This window comes from Cupressus sempervirens, chromosome 5, assembly GCF_028749045.1.
Source record: "Cupressus sempervirens isolate cs-2001-9-10 chromosome 5, ASM2874904v1, whole genome shotgun sequence".
Taxonomy (NCBI): Eukaryota; Viridiplantae; Streptophyta; class Pinopsida; order Cupressales; family Cupressaceae; genus Cupressus; species Cupressus sempervirens.
In genome coordinates this window covers 591,985,488-592,012,382 of record NC_143122.1, presented here as the reverse complement: position 1 = coordinate 592,012,382, position 26,895 = coordinate 591,985,488, and the positions used below count along the sequence as shown (strand labels likewise).

The 26,895-nt window shown below is 34.8% G+C and overlaps 2 pseudogenes; both read left to right on the top strand.

Moving 5' to 3' along the window:
* The first annotated feature begins 4,919 nt into the window (after window positions 1-4,919).
* Window positions 4,920-5,917, top strand: LOC149557317 (putative pectinesterase 53 pseudogene; annotated as a pseudogene).
* A 2,919-nt stretch (window positions 5,918-8,836) lies between these two features.
* On the top strand, window positions 8,837-10,911 carry LOC149557316 (pectinesterase QRT1-like; annotated as a pseudogene).
* The last annotated feature ends 15,984 nt before the right edge of the window (window positions 10,912-26,895 follow it).

Below are 26,895 nucleotides of genomic sequence, written 5' to 3'. Positions count from 1 at the left end.
ATGACCATACAATATCAACAAATTGAGGATTGGTGTATGCCCACATTTTCAAGTTACTTGATCTTTACCTAATGCAGGGAAGCAAGCATTTGACATGTGGTAGGTGGTAGGCCCAAAGTTGCCAAAGGGATCATGTTTTAGATAGATTCTAGTTGCCAGTTTGTTATTGGATGTTAATACACCCAAAGGAAGAAAAGATAATTTTTGTTGTCCATCAAATCTTCTAGAGATCAATGGTCATTTCTATGTTAGTTTCTAAAGTTGCAAGGTTTTTAGCCGTAGCAACATAACGATAGTATTACATGTGTCCAAGGTGGGTCCACTAGAAACCTTATGTGCTCTTGTTTCTCCAGTTATTAGATGAGGAAGATCAATGGCCCATGCATGCCCACATTTTGACAGTGATCAAAAAATTAAACAATGTGGGGATCTGCATTTAGACATGTGTCCTAGTGGACCCAGCTAGCAAGCCAACATAAGTGCAACCAATCAATGATCACCACATGGTGCATTATTATGTCATCGTGAGTCAACTAGGTCAACACGATAATATATTAGATGAAAAGAAAAGAAAGGTGGCGAGCTTAGTATATTATGTTGTGACACATGGTTTTTACTTGGTCATATATTATTTGACCTTAGGGTGGTGAAATATCAATACAAAGATAGAGCAGTGCAGGTTTGCATCAATCAAAGGGATAAGTTGGTGACTCAAGTAGCCCAGTTTAATGAGTATCTGATTTGCAGTTGAGTATGAGTATGGTGGAGATCAAATCAAATCATTTTTGTAGGATGATCACCAAGAAATATGATCTATTCTTGATACAATTGCAGATATTGATAACTACGTTGGCAGGGGTGGTTGAGAATTTAATTTTTGGATGCAACACATGTTGGAAATATTCAAGACTATGCTAGGTTACTTGTTAGAGGATTTGAACTAGTTCACCTGTTAGAATGAAACAACTAATCTCTAACTTACAACTGATTTGCTAATAGATATTATTTGAAGTACTGATCATCTTTATGTGATAGATATGACTATTTTTCTTCTTTGCTGATATGGCCTTACAATATATTTTGTTGTTGATTCATATTCACATACATACATTCATCTATTCATTCCTTCATATGTGTTATGTTGGATATGATACAATACATTACACACACACACACACACACACACACACACACACACACACACACACACACACACACACACACACACATATCAATCCAATTTACAAAACTACAAAGTCAGCCAATATACAAGTTAACACCAATATTACAAAATTGGCTCTAATGAAGATACATAGGTTCTGAAGACTGACTTGGTGAAGTTTTGATACATGGCATCCACTGTCATTACTCAGCATCATCATGCATTTGGTAGAAGTAGAAGCTCGATCCATACTAATCATCTCAGAGTAGTCTCAAACTCGGTCTACATCAGTGACTTGGTAGGTATTATGTAACTTGGTAGAAACTAAATTACACGTTTACCATGACTGCACTCGGTAAACACCAATCATTACATAGCTCGGTTAACACTATCTTCACTTCACATGAACTGCTAGCTTGGTTTGAATTATGAAACTTGGTAACTATTGAACTACTCAGGTTGAACTGTTGGACTTCACACTGCCTATTTTCACTTGGTAATCACTGGGATGCTTGGTAGGAACTGTAAAGCTCGATGGCTACAAAATTACATGGAAAACACTGTAGAATGTTCAATGAGCTTGGTAACCATACATAATCTATATAAGTGTTGTCACTAATAATAGACTTGACTTAATCTCAACAATCTCCCCCTTCGGCATTAGTGACAAAAACACTTATCAACCAAAACTTATATACATAACAGTGTGAAACTAATTTGGTACTATTTTTGAGATTTTTCAAAATTTGTCTTTGTAAGTATATACAACATACTTTCCTTTCCTTTTGCATGATTCTCCTTCATACAATATGCATATTGTCTCTCTTATACTAATTCTCCCCCTTTTTGACAATTATGCCAAAGATTTATTCAAAGCTTATTCACATAGAGATACCAATATAAGAAAGAAACTCAAAATGTACCTTAAGTATGAGTGCTAAAGTCTTATCCCAATTCTCTTGCAAAACTTTGCATGAATTATTGGAAATAGTCAAGACTATGCTAGGTTAATTGTTAGAGGATTTGAACTCGTTCACCTGTTAGAATGAAACAACTAATCTCTGACTTACAACTAATTTGCTGATAGAGATTCTTTGAAGTACTGATCACCTTTATGTGATAGATATGAATCTATTACTTATTTGCTGATATGGCCTTACAATATATTGTGTTGCTGATTCACATTTGCATACATACATTCATCTATTCATTCCTTCATACGTGTTATGTTGGATATGATACAATTCATTACACACACGCGCACAAAAACACACACACACACATCAATCCAATTTACAAAACTACAAAGTCAGCCAATATACAAGTTAACAACAATATTACAAAGTCAGCTCTAATGAAGATATGCGGGTTCTGAAGACTAACTTGGTGAAGTTCTAATACACAACATCCATTATCATTACTCGGCATCGTCATGCATTTGGTAGAAGTAGAAGCTTGGTCCATACAAATCATCTTAGAGTAGTCTCGAACTAGGTTTGCACTAGCAACTTAGTAGATACTGTGTAACTTGGTAGAAACTAAATTACATGTTTACCATGACTACACTTAGTAAACACTGATCATTACATAGCTCAGTTAACACTATCTTCACTTCACATAAACTATTGGCTTAGTTTGAACTGCAAAGCTTAGTAACCACTAAATTGCTCAGGTTGAACTACTGGACTTCACACTGTTCGATTTCACTTGGTAATCACTGGGATGCTCAGTAGGAATTGTAAAGCTCGATGGCTACAAAATTACATGGAAAACACTGTAGACTATTCAATGAGCTTAGTAACCATACAAAATCTGAATAAGTGTTGTCACTAATAAAAAACTTGAGTTAATTTCAACAATAAGAAGAAAAATTAGTTAAGGTCCTCCCTACAGCAAGAAACACCTAGCCTTACCCATGATGGGAAGAATGTATAACATAAATGTGAATATAATTTTCCAAAAATATCTTTACTCTTCTAGTGATTTTCTAACATGTGCTTCTCCCATCAAAAGCTTGTTGCAATCCTTCTCTACTTAAGGATTCCTAAGATGTTGAAAAAAGGGTTACAATTTTGAAGTTTTTATGCAAGATAGTATTGTTGAGAACTCTTAGGAGTCCTTCATGCTTTTCCTCTACAGATCACTTTGCTTTACATTCAATCTGAATTTGTGCTTCCCAATGACCTTTGAAATTTGAATGAAGGAATAGTCTAGGGCCCTTCTTGTGTCTTCTTGTTGTTTAAGCTTTTGATTTGATAGAATTTCTTGTGATTTATCCTTTGAATCCCTAGGTTCTATCTTAGTTTTAAACTATAAGTGAGTTTTGATTGTTCATATAGGTTTCAAGTCACGATACCCTACTTTCTTCCAAGTTTGTGACATTGTGAATGTTAACATTCCCTTTAACATCTTGTCTAAATTGTATCCTCCTTGTGAAATATTTATATGTGAATGATTCTTTGCAATATTGTGCTCATATTAGTTGTCTAGAAGTGTTTCATCATGTCAGGTTAGCAATATCTTCATCCTACCATCCAAAGATTCACTCCTAACTTAGGTACTTCCCACTACCTAGGAATGTTTCCATGTTACTCAAAGTAACTAAACACTAGAGATTGTCATTTTTAGTCAAGGCACAACTTTTAGAGATAACACTTCTTCCAACTAACAAGTGTTGATGGTCTAAAGAAAATTATATTACCTGAAATGGATGCCATTTGTTTTGGAACACTTTTATAAACCAACATGAATTGGGTTGGCTAGTTGTATGTAGTTTTTGATTGCATTTTGATCATTTTTTTTTATTTTGTTGTTGTGTGTATTTGTTGTCTTGTTAAAGATATTTTTGGGGTTTTTAAAAAAATTATGTTATTATTTTGTACTTAAATTTATATGATTTTTAATGTAAGTGGTTATAGATGTTTACTAAACTCCTCTTACCTTAATCAATCCCTTAATTTCTTATTATTACCAAATACAATGTTCTAATCTATGTCTTTATTTAGATTAATAAGTCAAAGATATTAGATTTATATGTCTTACGCTAACTTTTTTTAATGGGTAAATGTCAAGGTTATCAATTAGAAAATATTATTATATATATATTAAAATAAGAAACACAGGTGTTAAAAGTCATGGTTTAGAGTTCGCATAAGACTTAAGTCCATAACATAAAAATATAGAAATAGGTACAATGATTTTAGTTGTCAAATCACTAGTAGAGGAGGAGGATTGTAATGGTGTAATTTTTCTATATGTTAGTGGGGTCAACGAAGTCCATGGAAGGGTCCCCTTGATCATATTTTTATCTTTTCTTTTTCCTATTTTTGGTGTGAGGGTCCCATAAACCATCATCTTTTTTCCCATTTATTTCCTTCTTCTTTGTAGCCTTGGGAAGGTCCCCTTGACCATCATCTTTATCTTTTTTTAATATTCTTCTTATTCATCTATCCTATGAATTAGCCAAGTCAACCAAAAAAGTTTAGTGTTGGTTTGAGTAAAGCTTTTATCCCTTTTTATCCATTATATTCTCTACTTTCTATTGATAGATCCCACATGGCATCTAAAATATTGATTCCAAATATATTTAGCTATTTTTTTCCCATTTGATAGATCATAGAATGTATCTAATAAAAATAATCAAAATTGTAAACACAATTTAATCTTACAATATTTATTTGAATAAAAATAATTGTTTCACAAATGGCTCTAACTCATCTAGTGATTTGAAGACTGAACATCGGCCCCAATTGTAAACATGCATATCGTACAAGGATGTCAATTGGTGGCTTTGTAGGTGATAGGTGACAAAGATTCATTTATTGGTTATGGAATGTTGGGATATCAAGACACATTGTTTGATCATATGGGAAGACATTATTTTTCTTAATTGCTTCATCCAAGGCTACATAGACTTAATATTTGGCACTGGGAGGTCACTTTACAAAGTAACCTCTTTTATTTCCTACAATATAGAGGTAATAAATTATGACATGTAAGTTGACATAGTAGTTGTTAAATAGGGATGTCACCTCCATGTAAAGGGTTGTGGGGGGGGGGAGGATGGTATGGATCAGTGGATGCCTCTCAATGCAATTCTCCAAATGAGAAGTTAGGATTTTCCTTTTTGAATTGCAAAGTCACAAGAGGAGGAGAAAATTCAACTAAAAGTATGTCATACCTTGGGTGTCCATGGGGCCACTGTGCTCTCATTGTATTCATCTATTGCCAGTTTGACAAAGTTATCATGCCCATGAGTTGGAGCAACTATGATGATCCTTCTAGAAGATGGTAATGACTTAAATGCATTTATCCAAATAGTAGAGATATTTTTAATTTGAAATTAAAAATTAAATTTAGATATTGTTTGAATGTATTAATAAAAATATAAATGAAATTTTTATCAATGACTTACACTCTAGTTCTTTTTTTCATTGTAATATTTCTTTTTATAATACTTCTTGACTTACATTTCACCTCTTATCACTTTTGACTTCTTGATTTATATTCTACATCTTATTATTATTGCACTATACCTCTTTCTAATACTTATTGATATCAATGATTAATTATTATACTTTTTATTTTCAAAATGTATGTAGGACCTCTTTCTTTGGAGAATATGAGTGTAGTGGCCTTGGATATTTTTCTAGTGAGCATGTAAAATGGGCAAAGATTTTGAGTTATACATAAGTACTTCCTTTCATGGGAACACATTTTATCAATGGCAATGAATGACTGGGTCTTAACAATTGATGGGAAAGCCTCAACATTTTTGTATTTGTTGTAATTGATTTTTGGAATTTGAGATCTCTTATGCTAAGGTTGTGCAAGTCTTCCTTGTTTGGAATATTTTATTGAAAGCTATTTTTAACTTAGTGACAACTAGCTCCAATAACATAAATATTTCTAAAGAATGGTGTTTAATATAATGTTTGTGTGAAAATAAAACATCAAACTTCATAATGTTTAGAAAATTAATCTATTTAATTTTAAGAATTGGTGCCATTAATATATTTTATGAAAAGAGGTTATATTAATTAATTATTAAGAAATACTAAAATATTTTCAAACGACAATTTAAATGATTTTTTTGGGAATTTTATCACATACTTCTCATCTAAAGGAGACCAAGATGACAATTAAATAAGTAAAATATTTAAAAGTTAAGAAAAGATTAGAATTATCAAACTAAATGATTATGCAAGAGCTGAATAAATGCCAATGGTTTAGAAAATGATAAGGGTCCTCCCAATTTGTAACAAGTATAATATACATCAAAATTAACACCAACTAACCATTTAGTTAAATAGTTTGCAATAACATTACATTATTTAAGAATGCTAAAAAAGAGGATTGTAATAATGTTTGTGGACTTAGTAAGGAATCAACTCCATAAATATTAGTATCTTCCAAGAAGACTATTAAGACATTCCATTATTTAAAAGGGAGACTCAAATAATATTCATCCATCTCAAACATATTATCTTTTATAAACCTAGTTCATAGACTTTATCTACATCTACAAGGAGGGCCAAACCTCTCTGTAGTTAGTAGTGTTACGACTCGCCCTAACTGATGATGCTAATTAATGTATATGTAAGAGTCATATAAGTTTTTATGTTGTCATTAATGTCAATCCTTAGTTGGTTAGATATTATGTTAATTCACTAGAGTGCCATATCATTTAATTGATGAAGTAGATTTTATTGATGAAAAGGATTTGAAGAAACTATGATGGTGATACATGTTGATAAGTGTATGGTATTCAATGTGCACTTTAATGAGTTGGACTTTGACAATATAATGCTTGTTTGATTTCTTTACATGATCTTAAGAAATATGTATATGTAAGATTGGACTACATGGTGAATAAATGAATACAATGTTAACGGAGCTACTACAATTTTTATTGAGCACATGGGGAATAAGTTTTGAAGTTTAGTGTTAACCAGGCAATTTTAGTATTAACTAAGTGACATATTGATGGAGAAAGTTGTAGTAATAACTAAACATGAACATGAAGAACAAGTTTATAAAATATTTATATGAGGCTGAAATTTGGTGAAAATTAAGAAAGTTTGAAAGTCTACAAGGTAAGGACAAAGTTAGTTATGTGATTAGAAGCTAAAATAAGTCAAAGAAGATCTAATGGAGAAGATCTAACAATTTGAAATGAAATACAAAGCTCAAGAAGGAAATCTATTTTTAGAGTGACTAAATTCAATGAATCTGAGATCTATGATTGTAATTAAGTGGCATAATTTGGAAGATTCTAGAAAGGAAAAAGTTAGCCATGTAAAGAGATGAACAAGATGTTTCTTGTTGTTGATTATTGTTGATTATGTAGATGTAAATTACAATGGACAATTTAGAAGAAAGAAGGTAAACTGAGCATAATAGAATTAAGAAGATCAAGTAGAGGAAGTGATAAGTGAAAGTGTGAGTGTGTGAATCAGCCAAAAAGAGATCAAAAGGAAGAGACAGAGTGAAGCAAAGATATGAACAAGTAATGTAGTGAAAAAACCTAACAGATCACTTGATTGTTACTTTCTTACCATTGTAGTAGAAAAAAAACTTAACCAAGTGGACCTAACAAGTCTTTGAAATCCTATATGGTAATACTCAATAGAAATTTTTTAAGTCCTTTAGAGTAGGCCACTCTTTAGAAATTTCAAGGAGTGATAAGGTCTAGATGATCTTTGGTGAAAATCCTCTAACAAGGTCACATAAAAATGTGCATGTAACCTATAATAAGGTTGGATCCTAACAGAGCTCACCTCAGAAGAGTGGAATTATTTAGGTTATTGGTTCCCACACTATTTTTCCCTTTATATCTCATTTCAACATTAAATACTTGTGTTAAATGCATGATTTCTTATTGTATTGAAAATTACTTTCATGTTAATTGTTTGATGTTGTAACTTGGTATAAGTTAGATGATTACTCTAACAACTAGTATCATAGTTGGATGCTTGAAGAAAGAAGTTTGGAGGAACTTAAGATAAAGAGTTGAAGATGGATAAGAGAAAGGTACCAAAGGTGAACAAGGAGGATTTATCCTAATGGAAAAGTGAGATGAGGCTTTATCTATCTAGAATCAAAGACAATTCATTGTTCTATTTGTACAACCAGTACACCCTTCCCAATGGACTTATGATAGTTGACGAGATAAACCAAAAAAAAAAAAAATAGTCTGATGATTGAGATTTCTTATGCATTAAATGATGTTGAATTTGATGATGTGAAAAACTATGCTACAACCAAAGAAATGTAAGATGAGTTGACACTTGTACATGGAGGAGATGAGAATGTGCTGAGAGATAAAGAAAAAAGATCAAGAGGAAAATATAAGGAGATGAAGATGAAAGATTGAGAAAATATTGTGTAGTACATGTCAACTAAATTAAGGAAGTTGTTAGTTCTATCAAAGCTGCTAGAGGCACCATCAGTAATGAAGAGGTTGTAAGTAAATTTATAAGAACACTTTTACCTATCTATGGTATAAGAGTATCTGCAATTCATAAATTTAGAGCTATGCCTAATAACGATCTAACTTTTGATGCTTTAGTTGGGTGTTTAACTATATTTGAGTTAAGTAATTATGAAAATAGTGTGCCTAAGTTTGAGAATGTAACATGAGGATATTTGATAACATTTGTGTGTTTACGGAGGATGTGTTTTCAGGGAAAACTATTTGTTCCCACCCACAAGCCATATATAAGTTTTATAGGATGAAAAGGGGGTGTGATGACAATTAAAAGGTAGGATAGAGCTTGGAATAGATGAGTAAATGGGTAAATTATATGTACTTTAGATTTTTCCTCCATCACCATTGAAGCTAACTATTTCTCAACAACACACATTACATTTCATATAGACAATAGTAATGTTTTGATGATGAGTTTTATTTCAATAGATGAGGTTCTCACTTTTTTGGTTTAAATAATATATTCTAAGTTCTCATTTGTTTAAATGGTTCAATTTAAGTCTTGATGGGTTCTATTAGAAATGAGTTGTGATTCAATGTAAACAAGAGAACATGTTGTGTAATATTTACTCTTTTAGCTTCAATTTATTTAACAACTAAGATTCATAATCAAAACAATGACACCCCTTAAGCTTCTTCTAACTAACACATGTTGATGGTCTAAGGAAAACCATGTTAGGTGAAATGGGTGCAATTATTATCAAGAAATAAATTTCTTGGGAACACTTTTTTAAACCATCATGAATTGGGATGGTTGGTTGTGTGTAGTTTTTTGTTGCTTTTTTTTCTCAATTTTTAATTTTTTAATATTTTTTTGTTGTGTTTAGTTTTTGTTTTATTTATGATATTGTCTCTTTTGGTTCTTTTCAATTGTTATGTTTCTCTTTTTGCTTAAATTTATAGTATTTTTAATGTAAATGGTTATAGGTGCTTCCTAAAACTCACTTACCTTAACCAATATCTTAGTTTTTTATTATTACCAAATTCAATGTCTTATTATGTGTTCGAGTTTAGGTTAATAAGTCAAGACACTAGATTTCTATGTTTTATTTTGACTTTTTTTAATAGATAAATGTCAAGCTTATCAATTATAAAATAGGCCATCTAAAATATTGATTCCAAATATTTTAAGTTATTTTCCCCTTTAAAAGATCATATAATGTATCTGAACATAAATAATTAACTTATAAGAATAATTCAATCTTAAAAAATTTATTTAAATAAAATAAAATCACAAATATCTCTAACTAATCTAGTGATTTAAGGACATAAAATGACCCCATTCGTGTACATGCACAACATACAAGGATCTTATGTAGTGGTTTTGCATGTGACACATGACAAAGCTTCATTCATTGGTTTTAGAATGTTGGTATATCAAGACACATTGTTCAATCATATGGGAAGATATTATTTTCTCAATTGTTTCATCGAAGGCTATGTAGACTTCATATTTGACACTAGGAGGTCACTTTACAAGGTAAACTCTCATCTTTCCTAAAATATAGAAGTAATAAATTATCTCATGTAATTTGAAAAGATAGTTGTTAAACAAGGATGTTACCTCAATGTAAAAGGGGGAGGTTATGGAGCTATGGTTGCCTCTCAATGCAATTCTCCAAATGAGAAGTTATGATTTTCCTTTGTGAGCTACAAATTCTTAGAAAGAAGATGAGAATCAACTACATGTATGATGTACCTTGGACATGCATGGGGCCTCTATGCTCTCACTATATTAATCTATTGCCTATTTGACAAAGTTGCCATGCCCATGGGTTGGAGTGATTGGGATGATCTTTCTAGAAGATGGCAATGACTCATTAAATGCATTTATCTAAATATTAGAAATATTTTTCCTTAAAATTCATAATTAATTTTTTATATTATTTGAATTTATTAATATAAATAAAAATAAAAATATTATCAACAACTTACATTCTATTTCTTTTTGTCATTTTAAAACTTGTTTTTATAATACTTCTCAACTTACATTTCATCTCTTATCACCATTCACTTCTTGACTTATATTCCATGTCTTATTACTATTGCAACATACCTCTTTCTAATACTTATTGACTTTAATGATTAATTATTATATTGTTTATTTCCATAATATGTGTAGGACCTCTTTCTTTGGAGAAGGTGAGTGTAGTGGCTTGAGTGTGTAAAATGGGCAAAGATTTTGAGTTACATGCATGCAATTCCTTTCATGGGAATAGAGTTTATTAATGGTGATGAATGGTTGGATATCAATAATTGATGGGCATGCCATGAGAGTCATGTATTTATTGTAATCAAATTCTAGAATTTTTTTGGTTAACAATTTGTCTCTCTTGCTAACTTGGCTTTACCTTGACTCTAGATGCCTAAAACATGAGGAAATAGAAGGATGTTACAAAAAAATGGGTTTCGTTATGTGTTATATCACCGCCCTTTGCATTATAAGGTAAAAATCCCTTATATGCAAGATATGCAATGAATTGTGTTTTTAATAGATCATTGGGATGGGGGTATGGTCTTAAGCTAAGAGTAGAAGAGGATAAACTAGGATGCTCATAACTACAAACACCCAAGGCATAAATAGATTTGGGCAACCTATAGCACCTAGTGGAATGGATATCATAGGCTACATTAAAGTCCTTCTAATACTGCTCCTACTCTAATCTAAATGCAGATTAGTCCTACTAAAATGTAATCTAGGGAGGGAGAAGAGATGTGTGTGAAAGATGAAATGGAATCCACCTTAACTGATAACCCTTTACGAAAATAGAATTTGGAAAGGAATTAACAAATCCAAATGCATTTGTCCTAAAATCCCATAGAAACTATTGTAAGATACAAGGTTAGCTCAATAGAAGGAGACAATGAAAGGAACTTAGGCATGCTAGTCCTAAATGGAATCAGAACAACACATTACCTAACTGAAAACATCATACCAATCCTTCATTTCATCTAACTCTTTAATTCTCACTCAACATCTAGAAATGCAGGGGAAAAAGTTGGATATAATTGCCAATCCTTTCTATTAACTTAGAAATTACATATATAGCCCCCCTCTTAGGGTTCTTGGTAGTTACAAATTCATTAATTACATTAACAGAGCACTTGAATCACTTAGAAAGCCAACAATCATCAATTACAATTCAATACATCAGACAAAGAAAGTAGAAATGGTTAGAAACCATCAAAATGGTTCATATTCCTCTTTGATTTGTAATAGTCACCTTGGTGCCAAAATTTATATTTCGTATCCTAGCAGTCATAGCAAGTTTGAATTTCAGCCATTGATCTTCTATCAATGATCATGATTTAAACATGGCAATGCTTTCATCTTTACCTTGTCACTTCTTTGCAATTGTTATTCATATGATACGTTTAACCTATGCAATGATGCAATGAATAATTGTTCTAAATGCATCTTGCAAGCTTCCAATTTAAGATTCTAACACACATTCAAACCTTGCGATTGTGTGATTAAAGCATTTCACAACGTCGCTACTCTAACTAAAGATTGACTTTAACTCTCTATAATGTTGTGATTGCTCATTTGAGGTTAACAATTTTCTTTCATCACAATTTTGTGACTTGAAATTCTAACTCAGTATTGATGCTATGGAGCTACGATTACAGTATTTTCTCTTTCATAATATTAACTTCAAGTTACTCTTACTACCAGTGATGATGTGATGAAGAACTTCTATTTCTTTGCTACCTTAACTCCAAGTTAACTTTAACCACCTATAAACATGTGATAATTGTTATGCCTTAACTACTATTGTCTATCACACCTTCATGGCCTTCTCTGAGGGTTAACATTAACATCATGTGATGATGTGATTTATATGTTTTTGCTACTTTGCAACTTAAAATGAAAGTTTAGCTAATTGCATGTGATGTTGTGATCATTAGCTTTGACTATTATTTCATGCTTTTTGCACCATCACAACTTAAAATTCTTCAAGCTAAAAACAAGTAAGGATCAAGAGATGATCATTGAACTAACTATCTCGCATCCTCGCTATGGTCTGAGACTTAACATTTCTATCATCTGTGATGATGCGAAAGCTCAAATCCTAACTATTGCAGTTAGCTCTTTATCACTTTATCAAAATAACCAGATGTTTCTTCCTTCAATCACCTAACTCATTTGATTACTAAAGTCCTTATTGCCTCCTCTGATGCAGGAGCATCCAGTAGTGTAACGGTAATCCTATATCGCCCAAAAATATGCTTAGTGTTAGTTTCTATTTAAAGTGTTTTCATTTGTAGATACCCATTTGGGTCAAATAAAGATTCCAACTCTCATAGTTCCACTATTAGTTGTTTGGGTTAGAGTTTTTGAGCACCTTGGGATATGTGTCAATGTAGAAAATGGGTTATTTTTAAATTGAGCCATAATTATGATGAGTTAGAGGGTGTAAGTTGGAGGGATGATTATATTTATAATTTAAAACACTCCAAAAAAAGAATCAAGTCAAAAGGCTTTATGGTTTGAAAGCTATTGTAGTTTTAAGTTTCCTGGAGACCCCCTAAGAGTGCTTTTGAGTCAAATTTGAGGCATTAAACAACCTTGTACAGACTAAAAATTAGGGGACAAGTAGACCTAGTCCATAGGGCTATAGAGCACTCTGAGAGCTTTCTAGAAATGTAAACGGTTCATTAATCAGAGTCTTGAATCAAAAGTTATGCCTCTCAGAAGCTAGACTACCATTTCTAGATTCTTCTAATTTTACATTGGTTTCTAATGTGATTTCTAGAACCTTCTATTTTGGCAGTGGATTCCAAATGGCATATTCTAGAATGTATTTCTAACCCTAAACCTAATTGGGGTTTATACAAGAATATTTTTGGCATTGTAGAGGCAGTTCTTGGTGGAGTTTGAGAGAAGGTACTGTAAGGAGGATTTTTCTCCAAGATATGACCATTGTAAGCCCATAGGGCATGTATTTGGGTCTATTTACTTGTACTGAATGTAGTAGCATATTTCTAATAATAATATTCCCCTTTTCCCCTATTACATTCATTTTGGTTGTGGTTAGTGTCTTCATCAAGTGGTATAAGAGTAGGTTTTCCTGAGTGTGTAGACACAACACCAACTGTGAGGCAATTTGCATAGGATTGTGTGGTTATGGTTTTGAGACAAGAAGATGCCTTCATAAAGGGAGCATGGTGGGAGGTTCAAAGTTATTAATCTTGAGGTTAGAGCCCTCTAGAGACAAGTCCAAGCATTGCAGGAGGAGATCCTTAGAGGGATGAATGTTGCCGTAGGTGATGAGTGAGGAAGAAAATGAAGAAGAAGGAAATATTGGGCCAGAAGGGGAAGGAGATAGAGAAGTCCTAAACTAGGTAGAGGAGAGGCTTTTTAGGGCCATTTCTAAGCTTGGAAAAAGACCTAAAATTGATGTGGGTATGTTTTCGGGAAGTCTAAACCTAGATGAGTTGATCGATTGGATCAATGAACTAGAGGAATATTTTGAGTATGAGGATATCGGGGACCCAGATAGGGTTAAGTTTGCGAAGGCCAAAATCTTGTGGCAAGAGGTTTAGCTAGAAAGAAATAGAAGAGGAAAGGATAAAATCATAAGATGGGATTGTATGGTGGACAAACTAAAGAAGTAGTTCATTATTGTTGATTACAAGCTTGATTTGTTCAAGAAAATGCAAAGGTTAAAGAAAGTAGGAAAATCTGTCCAGGAATATATAGAGGAATTTTACCAAGTTATTATCAGGGAAAGGCATGTAGAAGAAAACAAGGAGAAGGTTTCCCATTACCTTAGTGGCTTAAGACTTAGCATTGAAGAGGCATACTAGTTTTCCCTGCGAGTTGAGGAGAACATAAAAAAAGGTTTGATGGAAGGAAAAGAGGGCACGGTCAAGGAGGAAGGGGTGGTGGTAGGTCATTTGGAGGCTAAAATGAGAACTAGAGAAAAAATGAAGATGTGGGTACTAGCTGAAACCAAAGGAACGAGGGTTTCAACCACCCCCATGACCAAAACTTTGGAGATCAAAGAGGAAGAGGTAGAGGATGTGGAAAAGGTTTTGGAATAGGAAGACTTCGTGGTACCTGATTTCATTGCAATGATGAAGGTCATTGTGCTTTTGAAGGCCCTCAATGCCAGGGAAGGACAGATAGGAGAGTTGATGGCCAAGCATGGGTTGCTCATGTGGATGAGGATCCACAATCATCACATTCAAAGGATGTAGAAAGAGGAGAGGTTCTAGTAAATGAAAGGGTCTTACTAAGTGGTGAGACTAAACCTAGATAAAGGAGGAGTTTGTTTTGTACTAGGTACAAGTGTGAGGGTAAATGTTGTGATGTGATTATTGATGGTGGAAGCAATGGCAACATGGTGTAAGAAGAGATGGTTTCAAAGCTAAAGCTCAAGGGGGAGAAACAACCCCAACCCTATCGAATTGCTTGGGTGAAGGATGATCATAAGGTTCTGGTTAATGAACAATGTCTAATGAAATTCAAGATTGGGAGTTACCATGATGAGGTTCTCTATGATATCATTCTAATGGATGTCTTCCATTTATTGTTGGGAAGGCCATGACAGTTTGATAGGCATGATGTACATGATGGTCATGCAAATACATACTCTCTAACAAAGGATGGAGTTCACCACAAACTAAAGCCCCTAATAAAGGAAGGTGAAAAGGTATGCAGTAGTGCTAGGGTATGTCTTGTTGATGGAAGAAATTTTTTGGATGGCATGAAACATTAATGTATGTGTTATGCTTTGATTCCTAGAAAAGATAAGGAAGCAAGTAGTGAAATTCTACTTGATGTTCCAAGCCTATTAAGTGAGTATGGAGATATCATCTCTGATAATGTTGTAGAAGGGTTGCCACTAGTAAGGCAAATCAGTCATCAAATAGATTTAATCCCTGAGCTAGTTTTCCTAACAAGGCTACTCATAGGATGACTCCTACTGACTGAGGAGCTAAATAGACAAGTTCAAGAGCTGTTGAGGAAAGGTTTGATTCTGGAGAACCTAAGTCCATGTGCAGTACCTGCAGTGCTGGCACCAAAGAAAGATGAAGAGTGGAGAATGTGTATAGACTCTCAGGCTATAAATAGAACAACCATCAAGTATCGGTTTCCTTTGCCAAGAATGGATGATCTTATGGACTGTTTGAGTGGAGCTCAATACTTCACAAAGATAGATCTCAAGAGTGGATATCACCAAATATGGATACAAGAGGGAGATGAGTGAAAGACTATATTCAAGACCAAGGAGGGTCTATATGAGTGTCTAATCATGCCCTTTGGAATGACCAATGTGCCAAGCACCGTCATGTGGCTTATGAATGAGGTACTAAAGAAATTCTTGAGAAAAAAATTTATCGTCTATTTGGATGATATTTTAGTTTTGAACAAGTCTTTTGATGAAAATTTATTGCACATTCATAGTGTCCTTGAAAGGTTGAGGGAAGAGAAATTGTTGATTATTTTGAAGAAGTGTAGCTTCATTAAAAAGGAGTTAGTCAATTCGGGGTTTGTTGTATTAGTTGAGGGTCTCAAAATGGATCTAGAGAAGGTAAAGGCCATCCTAGAATGGCCTACTTCAAGGTCTGCTACTAAGGTGAGGTCATTCCATGGTCTAGTTAGTTTTTACAAGAGGTTTATTAGAAATTTTAGTGGCATATGTGCACCCTTGACTAAAACAATGAGGGGGGATAGAAGAGAGTTCTAGTGGACTGCAAGAGCTACAAGGAGTTTTGAATTATTAACAAAGAAGGTGATCGAGAAACCTATGTTGGCACTTCCTAATTTCAATAAAGTGTTCCAAGTGGATTTTGATGCTAGTGGAAATTCTATTGGGGCTGCATTGAGCCAAGAAGGTAAGCCTATTGCCTATTTTAGTGAAAAACTAAATGATGCAAAGAAGAAGTATTCTATTTATGATTAGGAGGTATATGAAATAGTTCAAGCCTTAAAGAAATGGAAGCACTATTTATTGTCAAAAGAATTTGTCTTATATATTGATCATTAGGTATTGCGCTACCTAAATAGCCAAGGTTAATTGAGTCAGACATTTGAAATGGGTAGAGTTCATGCAAAGCTATACATTTGTGTTGAAACATAGAAGTAGAAGGTCTAATAGGGTAGTAGATGCATTGAATAGGAGACAGTTGTTGCTAATAGTAATGTAGATTGAAGTGGTTGGGTTTGATGAACTCAAGAATCTATACCTTGAGGATCTTGATTTTGCTAAAGCATGGAAGGCTTGTAAAGAACCTATTACTCTAGATAGGACCACGCGGCTAGATTATTTGATTCAGGATGGTATGTTGTTCAAGTGTAATCAATTATGTATTCCAAGGAGTTCTATGAGGAAGAACTTGATCAAGGAGAAATAGAGTGGAGGAATGGTAGGACACTTTGGTCAGGATAAGACTATTTCCATTATTAGAGAACATTATTTTTGGCCTCAATTGTCACAGGATGTGAAGAAGTTTGTGTAGAGTTGTCAAGTATGTCAAGCAACCAAAGGATTTAGCAACAATACTAGACTTTATTACCCATTGCTTGTTCCATCAAAGCCTTGGGAGGACATAAGTATGGATTTTGTTCTTAGATTTCCAAGGACACAAAGGGGTAATGACTCAGTATTTTTGGTGGTCAATAACTTCTCCAAGATGGCACATTTCATTCCATGCCACAAGACTCATGATGCAATACATATTATAGATTTGTTTTTCAAAGAAGTGGTGAGACTACATGGTCTTCCAAAGAGTATTATTTCTAACAGAGATACTAAATTTGTGGGGGATTCTTGGAGGACTTTGTGAAAGAAGTTGAAAATGGAATTGAAGTTCAGTTCTATGCATCATCTGTAGACTAATAATGGACAAACAAAGTGGTGAATAGAAGTCTGGGCAATTTGCTGAGGTGTTTAGTGGGAGATAAGCCCAAGGGATGGGATTTAATTCCACCACAAGCATAATTTTCTTACAATAATTTTGTAAACATGAGTACTAGTAGATCACCATTCCAAATTATGTATGGGAATAGTCTAAGGATTGCACTAGAGTTGAGAAAGATGGAGCAAGGGGAGAGGACAAGTGCTAAGATAGAATAATTTGTTGAACATGTTAAGAATCTACATGAGGAGGTACATGAACATATTACCAAGATGAACCAATAATATAAGGCTAGGGCAGATCAAAAGAGGAGACATAAAGAGTTCCAAGTAGGGGATTTGGTTATGGTATAATTGAGGAAGGAACACTTTCTATTAGGTACCTACAACAACCTGAAGATGAAAAAATTTGGTCCCCACAAAATTTTGAAGAAACATGACTTAGGAAATGCATATGAGGTGGAGTTGCCAGATGAGATTCACATTTCTCCTATCTTCAATATTGCAAGCTTAACAGAATATCATGGTGATGATGCAGATGAGGGGTTGATGCTAGAGCCATGTCCAATTCCTACTTTGGTGAAGGAAGAGATTGAAGACATTTTGGATAGTCATGTGGGCCAGAGTACTAGAAATAGGGAGTATGAAGAATACTTGGTATAGTGTAAAGGACAACAATAGAAGACTCAACTTGGATATCTACAACAAAGGTTGCCCATTTGGGATTTCCTCTACCAGCTATAAAGTGATAGGGTCACTTTTCAATATACCTTGGGTGTTTGATGCAAGAGCATCCAGTGGTGTAAGGGCAATCCTGTATCACCCAAAAATATTCTTAGTGTTAGTTTTTGTTTAAAGTGTTTTCATGTCTGGATACCCATTTGGGTCAAATAAAGATTCCAACTCTCATAGTTCCACTATTGGTTTTTTGGGTTAGAGTTTTTAAGCACCTTGGGATATGTGTCAATGTAAAAAATGGGTTATTTTGTAATTGAGCCATAATTATGATGATTTAGAGGGTTTAAGTTGGAGGGATGATTATATTTGTAGTTTAAAACACTCCAGAAGAAGAATAAGGTCAAAAGGCTTTATGGTTTGAAAGCGATTGTAGTTTTAAATTGCTTGGAGACCCCCTAAGAGTGCTTTTGAGTCAGATTTGAGGCATTAAATGACCTCATACAAGTTCTAAAATTGGGGGATGAGTCGAGCTAGTCCATAGGGCTATAGAGTACTCTAAGAGCTTTCCATAAATGTAAGCAATTCATCAATTAGAGTCTTGGATCAAAAGTTATGCCTCCTAGAAGTTGGACTACCATTTCTAGATTCTTCTAATTTTATACAGGCTTCTAATGTGATTTCTAGAACCTTCTATTTTGGTGGTGGATTCCAAATGGCATATTCTATAATTTATTCCTAACCTTAAATTTAATTGGGGTTTATTTAAGAACATTTCTGGCATTGTAAAGGCAGTTCTTGGTGGATTTTGAGAGAAGGTACTATGAGGAGGATTTTTCTCCAGGATTTGACCATTATAAGCCCATAGGGAATGTATTTGGGTCTGTTTACTTGTATTGAATGTAGTAGCATATTTTACTGATAATAATATTCCTCTTTTCCCTTGTTGCATTCATTCTAGTTGTGCTTAGTGTCTTCATCATCCTCACAACTTGAAAATTCTTAACTATTTTGCCATCAACAACGTTGTGGTAACCATTTAGAGTTAACTATTTCTTTGTGTACAAATTTGCAACTTAAGATTTTAACTCCCCATCTAATTGTGTGATGTTGTGATGACTACGCACTTAATCGCCTAGGTCACTTTTCATCGCTTCATAACTTATCTTTCATCATATGTTATATAAGCTATAATATTGCATAAACTTTTGATCTGATCCTCATCTAACGGTTAGGAATTCCTCTCTAAGGGAAATTGACCCTTCACCCTATGTGTAATGCCCTGCCCGGAGATCCTTGGAAAAAAGGATTCAAATCAAGCCAAGATTTTTTTTTTTACAAGTATGAATGCACATGACAACATCATACAAGGATCACAAAGATCGCAATGGAAGACTTCAACATAATCCCGACAACCAACGAATCTCCAAACGCCACTACCAAACTGACACACACAAACAAAGCCAACAATGACAACACACATGATGAGGGCACTAGAAACAACCACTCATCGAAAAAACACCAAGCTAGGGTAAAATGCAAAATCCTAAAATTTGGCTAAGCCTGAAATCCTGAAGCCCTGAAAATTGGCTAAGTCTGGATTTCTGAAGCCTTGAAATTTCCTAGAATCCATAACTTATCTCTGAGAGGTCTGAAACCTATCTCAAATGATTTGTTGCATATATTAAAATATATCCTAAGTATAAGGAATTTCCTTATACTTAAACGATATATTTTAAACCCCGAAGGACGAAACCCAAAAACTAAATTTCAAAAGAAACCTCCGATATATTTTAAACCCTGAAGGACGAAACCCAAAAACTGAATTTCAAAAGAAACCTCCTGAATTCAAAATGCAACAACATAGGCTTGAAGAACACCCAAAAGGGTATCCAAAACCACTCTCAAAAAGATTGGATCACAAAGAAAAGTGCCCGCTGATGGCACGCACAGGTTTTTCACAAAAATTGTGCGACACTTTTTACTAAGGGAGGGCGACACTTCTCCCTTACTACGTGCGACACTTCTCAAGAAGGCGTGCGATACTGGAAAAGTATCGCGCAACATTTCTCATAAAGCCATGCGACACTCTTCCAGTGCCGTACGACACTTCTCCAGTAATGTGTGTGACACTTTATAGTATCGTACGACATTCTTTCTATGGGCGTACGATACTTTATCAGTGCCACACAATGCTGAACAAATGTCGCCCATAGAAAGTAAAAACACTTCTAGAAATCAAAAATGGGGAAAAACCAACAAAAAAACCTCCACACCGGGGAGTACTGGATCCACGAAGGCTCGAGGAATGAACACTCGAGTGCAAGAACAACACAGAAAGGAGAACATCTATCCATCTAAACTACAGCAGCAAAGAACACACTGATATAAACATCGCAAAGAACAAAAGCAACATTGCAATGTACAAAAATACATCTCAGGAACAAAACAACCAAACTAAGTATGCGGTTCCTTCCAACCATCAATAGCATCATAAGACCATCATGGGTCCTAGCCATCCCCTGTGCATAACATCCCAAGCCACCGACCAGATCGTCAGTACTGTCATAATAGGGATGTCACTACTAAAACATGAAAAAATATAAGCATAAAGAAATCTAACATGTTAGTAGTAAAGCATAAGATAATCCTACAGTAGATAACATCACCTATCACATGCTAAACGACAGTAAGCAACAGATATACTACTAAATCAAATAACATCATCTAATCATATGCCAAACATCATAATAAGGGAATGCGTCAAATAAACTAACATCATCTAAACATGATATACAAGCATCTCAATGAAAGCATAAATCACAAGAAAGCATACTTCGAAACTCGAAGTACCAAGTGAAAACATCTAGCAACAGTCGCACTAGGATAAGAGACCGTCTCTGTACACCAGTCCCTAGCAGTGGTGACGGTAGCTACGCATCCCAACCACGTGGCACCCGTAGGTCCACACCCGCCATGCTAATGGAGATAATGATCCAACCACAAACACACATAAAACACAACATCCAAGGCTAACACTCACGCCAGATAGTATGATGGCTGCAACCAAGAACCTAAGACAATGCAAGGAGTAAAGGTCCTAGTCAGACACTCAAAAGGCTGCTAAGTAGGGATTAACATCATGGAGAGTTGCTTGGCATCGAAAAGCCCAAGCTCGGATCTGTGTAGCTCAACTCCCTCAACGGAAGCCCAATACACAAAAGTACCATTTTATTATCTTAAGTTTTATTACCAGTCACACATTTTATTTAATTATCACTTATATAAAGCTTCCTCTGCCAACCCATGACGCCATGATCGTCGGGTTGTGAGATAGAAGCCCCCTCCATATGCTACCCTACCCTACCCATGCTCATCCTACGACAAGTGCCCATGGGCATGCATACTCCCATCCCAACCCCAATGATCATAACTTTCGGCAAATCCACGAAAGATCGGGCCTCGCAAGTCACCCAACAAATGTACGCGCACGTACTCGTGTGTGGTGCACCACCATCACGAAGATCATAACACAAGGACAGGAATGAGAACACAATGTAAAGAAAACACCCAACTGAAAGCAACATGGGAAGGATGGATTATACACGAATCCCAAAGCTGATAAAACCATACATCATTAAATCACTCAATCGGCCTCAATCCGAGAGTATGGATTCCACACGAATCCCAATGATGCAACAAGACCAAACATCATGAACTCACTCAACCGGCCTCAATCCGAGAGTATGGATTCTACACGAATCCTAGCGTTCACAAAACAAAAGCAAAGGTCCAAAAGAAACCATAACAGGTAACAAATCACTCAACCGAACACAAAGTCAGGAGTACGGGTGCGACACGCATCCCAATGTAACATAAAAGTGCAAAAGTGGTCTGATTGATATCCAAATGGATCATCCAAGTCCACAACCCACATTGTGCCAAGAAAACCCAAGAAAATAGGGCGGCACACAAAACGAGGTAAAAATTCCAAATTTTGCAAAAACTTCAAAATTAAAACCCATTTGGCCTTTGGGTTCAAAAGCCCCAAAAATCCAAAAATAAATGAAATCGGACACCATATGCAAAAATGACCAACATAACGGTGCAAAACTCCAAACCCTCATCCCGAAAAACAGGGAAATGTTCATACCCGCCCAACCGGGTAGAACTAACAAACAAAAATGGAGGGGAACACTAGTTCTCAGCCTCCTAACAAATGACTACCAAAAATAGAAGCAAAAACGGAGCAGAAACAATAAAATAGGAAAGCCCTACCTCATAGCCAAAAGGGCAAAACGGGAATCTGAACCATAAAATAAATATCCTGCAAAAGTAGTTGAAAATAGCGGCAATCCAAGGTTTCCCCGAGCCGGATCCAACGAGCCCAACCTCGCAACGATGCCATGCCCATAGCTCCCACAACAAACAAAACAGTAAATCCTCATGAAGAGGATTTTGGGTTTTACTCTCGAACTTTCCAATTTGAAAGTGAGAAGTGAGGAATTAAATTCCTCTTTGGATACTTATTCACTTTTCAGGTGAATAATCAATTAGGGCATTTAACCAGCCAATCCAGTTAAACCCCGAATCGACCCAAATGAAAATTGGCTATTCCTATAAATAGGAATTCATCTATGGCAAAGCTGCCAGAAATTAAAATAAAACAATTAAAAAGCTCGAAAACCCAAAAACACATAAATCTTCTGAACAACTTTCGCAACAAAGTGAAACTCTAAATGCACAGACATGCTTACTGGTCTAATCACATAATGCAAATGAGTTCGGATTTAATAATCATCAAAAGGTTTAATTTAAAAATTTAATTAAGGATACGTTGACCATACAAGGATGACATTGGTAAAATATGACTGGCTGAATCACTAACTCCATGTGCCACTACCAGGGATATAAACCTGCACACTAAACAACACGATCAAGTGCGATTGCATATAATAACATAGTCGAAGCAATAAATGCATTAAATAACTTAATTTAACTATTTATTTAATTATATTAAAATAATCTATTTACATCACTCACGTTCGCATACAGCATAACAACGTAGGAATGAAGTAAATAACCATAGCATTAAATCCATCACATAACATAATCAGAGGTATGTCCTAAACCAGATAACCAAATATCATCATAAAACACACTGTCATCTCAAAATGGCATCATCATGCAATATGATTAACTGAACAACATAGTAGTCTAATATCTATGATACTGGAATCAACGAGTAACATTTGACCCTTAGGTCATCTCAAATGTAAAACATCACATAAGAACAGATATCTCTCAGATCAAAATAAAACAAGGTAAATGTCCGCAGCACATAACCAAATAATCTCACATGAACAATCCATTCAATTACTTATGCATTTAATAATGATTGATTACTCTGCATTAAAAAGGCATTTAAAAAACATAAGCAAACATAGTCATAAACATGACTAACCACTGCTATAGGAACCCAGTCTAGTGTAGCATGGTAAAGAGCACAGTGCAATCTCTGCACACATCTCAGGGTAATCACGGAACAACCTCATGATACCACATCGATCCTGGTAATCACTAGCACAAACCTCAGTGAACCAAAAATCACATCATAATCTCAAAGATCAGTCAAAAGCATAAATAAAGCAACTGATACAAAAATATAAATCCAAACACCTAGACGGTGTAGACCACTTAGGGTCACAATCATGATCCATCACAACAAAAGATCAGCAAGGTTGCATCCATTAGGATGACTTATAGAAGTCAAACGGGAGAGGCACTACACTATGACATAGAGATTCTAATGCATTCTATGCCATTTATTTGATTTCCATCTTTATTCTTTCCACCTTTGACTACGGTGTTCACCATTGTTAGATATTTGAGTTCTTCCTCTATATCGAATTCAAATGCTCTTCCTTCTAACTTGTTCCCACAATCTATATCATATTCTCTAGCCTTGATATCAATTTTCTCTACTTCCATTTTCTATGAATACAAGTGTGATCTTCTTTTCGAATGCATCCTATCTTCATCATGAACACTTGATCAAAGCATTAGGGTTTTAGAACAATTTCCCTCTCATCTAGGAAATGCATTAACTTACTCTCCCTTTCCTAATCACCTAATATAAACAAATGCATTAGATCACTTTTGAATGCCCACCTAGGTGCACACAAAGGGATAGATGAAAAGAGAAGTTCCTTAAGGGAAATCTAGACATATACATGACATCACATTGAATCAACCCTAATACTACAAGTTTGAAAAATATAGGGAACTAAAATCATGACATCAACTAGCTGTAAATGGAGAACTAGGCATGTTAGTGCCTAGGAAAGAACCTATCAATCTCTGGTTTCTCAAAAAGCTCAGAAAAAACACACACACATTAGAAGACTACCTACTTCCTTTATTACAAAAAATACCAAATAAAAAAGATCAGTTCCTACTCCATTGGGTTGTAGAGTCTTAAATAGCACAAGGAGATGCTATTCATTTGGGTGGTAGAAAAGTAGGGCAACCAACACAAAGGAAAAGAAAATACATAGAAAGAAGGAAAGGAAAGAAGAACAACTAAACTAAACACATACTTAACCTAACATATTTACAAAGGTGAAATGAATCTCACCTTAAGAAAAAAACAAAAAAAGATACTTAGGTGAATCCACTTATTGATTGACTGAATTAAGATCCCTTCCTCTACAATTGATTTTCCTCTCTAAGTAGGATTCCTACTTGTAGCAGCAACAACATGGCAACTCCACATGATTATTTGATTATATACACAAGCTAGCTATATATCCATTTAGGTTCAAACAACCTTGTTTGATCATAGATTACTTTATCCTCCTTAGGTCCTCTTATAGTCTCCTTTTGATAATCTTATAGGAGAGGAAGATGGTCATACACCTCCTTATTAGGAGTAAGGTGATTAACATTGGGGCTTTTAATTACACTCTCACATAACTAGGCTTCATAAACTAGGGTAGAGAAAGTATTCTCCTACACAAGTTTTGTTATTGGATGGGTACAAGCTCCATTGAATTCAAGAATACAATCTCCCTCAACTATGCAATAATCTCCATTCTCCCTATCTTCCAATGCATCCTTATTATCTTTAGGAATAAAACTAACAAGAATAAACATAGGAGAAGGGGGAGAAATCTTAACCATTAATGACTCTTCTTTAACTTGATTTGGATTTGTACATGGGCCATCAAATTATTCTTTTGTTTTGAGGGGTGGCAAGGATCAACAAACAATCCTCTCTTCATCGCTATAAGAATATGTTGTGTCTACCAATGGAAACGATTCTTCTACAGACTGACAGTTGATCTTAGGACTCTTTTCTTCAATCACATCTTTATCAAGGATAAGAGTCTTACCAGTGGGTTTGTGAAGTTCCTCCTCATGCTGATATAACCATTAATTAGGCTAAAATTCATTGTTTCTTTCTTCAACTCGAGTCAATTTGTAGCTATTGGTAGATCACAAGTGGAATTCTCTAGTATAGGTAGATGATCATTAAAATATTTTTCTTTAGAGGGCTCTAATGGAGTATCATCACCTTAATCTATAGCACTAGGAATAACCTCTTTTCTACCAAAGACTACAATAATATGAGAACTAGAATTAGGTGACATTACCATGGGGGCTTCATGATCAGGTGTAGATGTTGTCTTCAACTTTAGCTCATTTCTATTGTCCTTTTTTTAATCCTTCAACTTGTGGAATCGGTTGTAGAGGTGGCCCCATATCTTCCTTGCTTTGGGATCATATCCTCTATTGAGGCTCTCTGCAAGATTCAACAATATCTTCTAAAAGACCTTGTCCTTAGTTGTATGGAGTTTTTCAAGAGTAGGCACAGGCCTTGGCCTCTCCTTAGTGTTCTCATTAGGAATGTCCACTTGTTCTTTAAACATTTGAAAATCATAAGGAATAAAGTCAGCTAACCTTACCAAGGGTTTTTTGTGTTCAACTATTTGTACTTGTTTCAGCTTCTTGCAAGTCCTTAAGTCTTCAGAAATGGGCATATATGTGGTTCCAAAAAATCTTTGATATATGATCATCTTCTATCCCAATATTTTCTCGAGTTCCATAGGAGATGCTCTCTCTATATTGGTCAAAAATTTCACACAACACCTTTTCATTTGTGGCATTAAGTCCTTCAAGAGTAAGAATGAGCTTTAGCCTTTATTGCTTCAACCTTAACTCCTCTCTTTGCATATCTTTCAATTTTTAGAATTTGGAGTACACACATTTCCATAGGGATGTAGAAACATGATCATCTTCAATGCTAATATACTTTTGGATGGCATGGGAGATGCTTTATTTATATAGGAGCACAAGATCTTGTAGCATCTTGTTAGTAGTCTCATTGAGTTCTTGGAGAGTAGATTTAGGCCTTGGCCTTCTCCCAATCTTTGAATTTGGAAAAGCCATTAGGTTATAGTGGACCTTCGGAGACCAAATAAAGTAGGTCCTTCATATAGGGTTACCAGTCTTCATCCTAGGGAAGACACCTTTAGTTTTGTGAGAATGAGAAATAAACCACTAGTCTTCAATTCCAAACTCTAGCAGAGTCACCAAAAACTATTGGTTAACACTTTTTTCCTCTTGCTAACTTAGCTTTACCTTGACTTTAGATGCCTGGAATGTGAGGAAACAAAAGGATGTCACCAAAAAATGGGTTA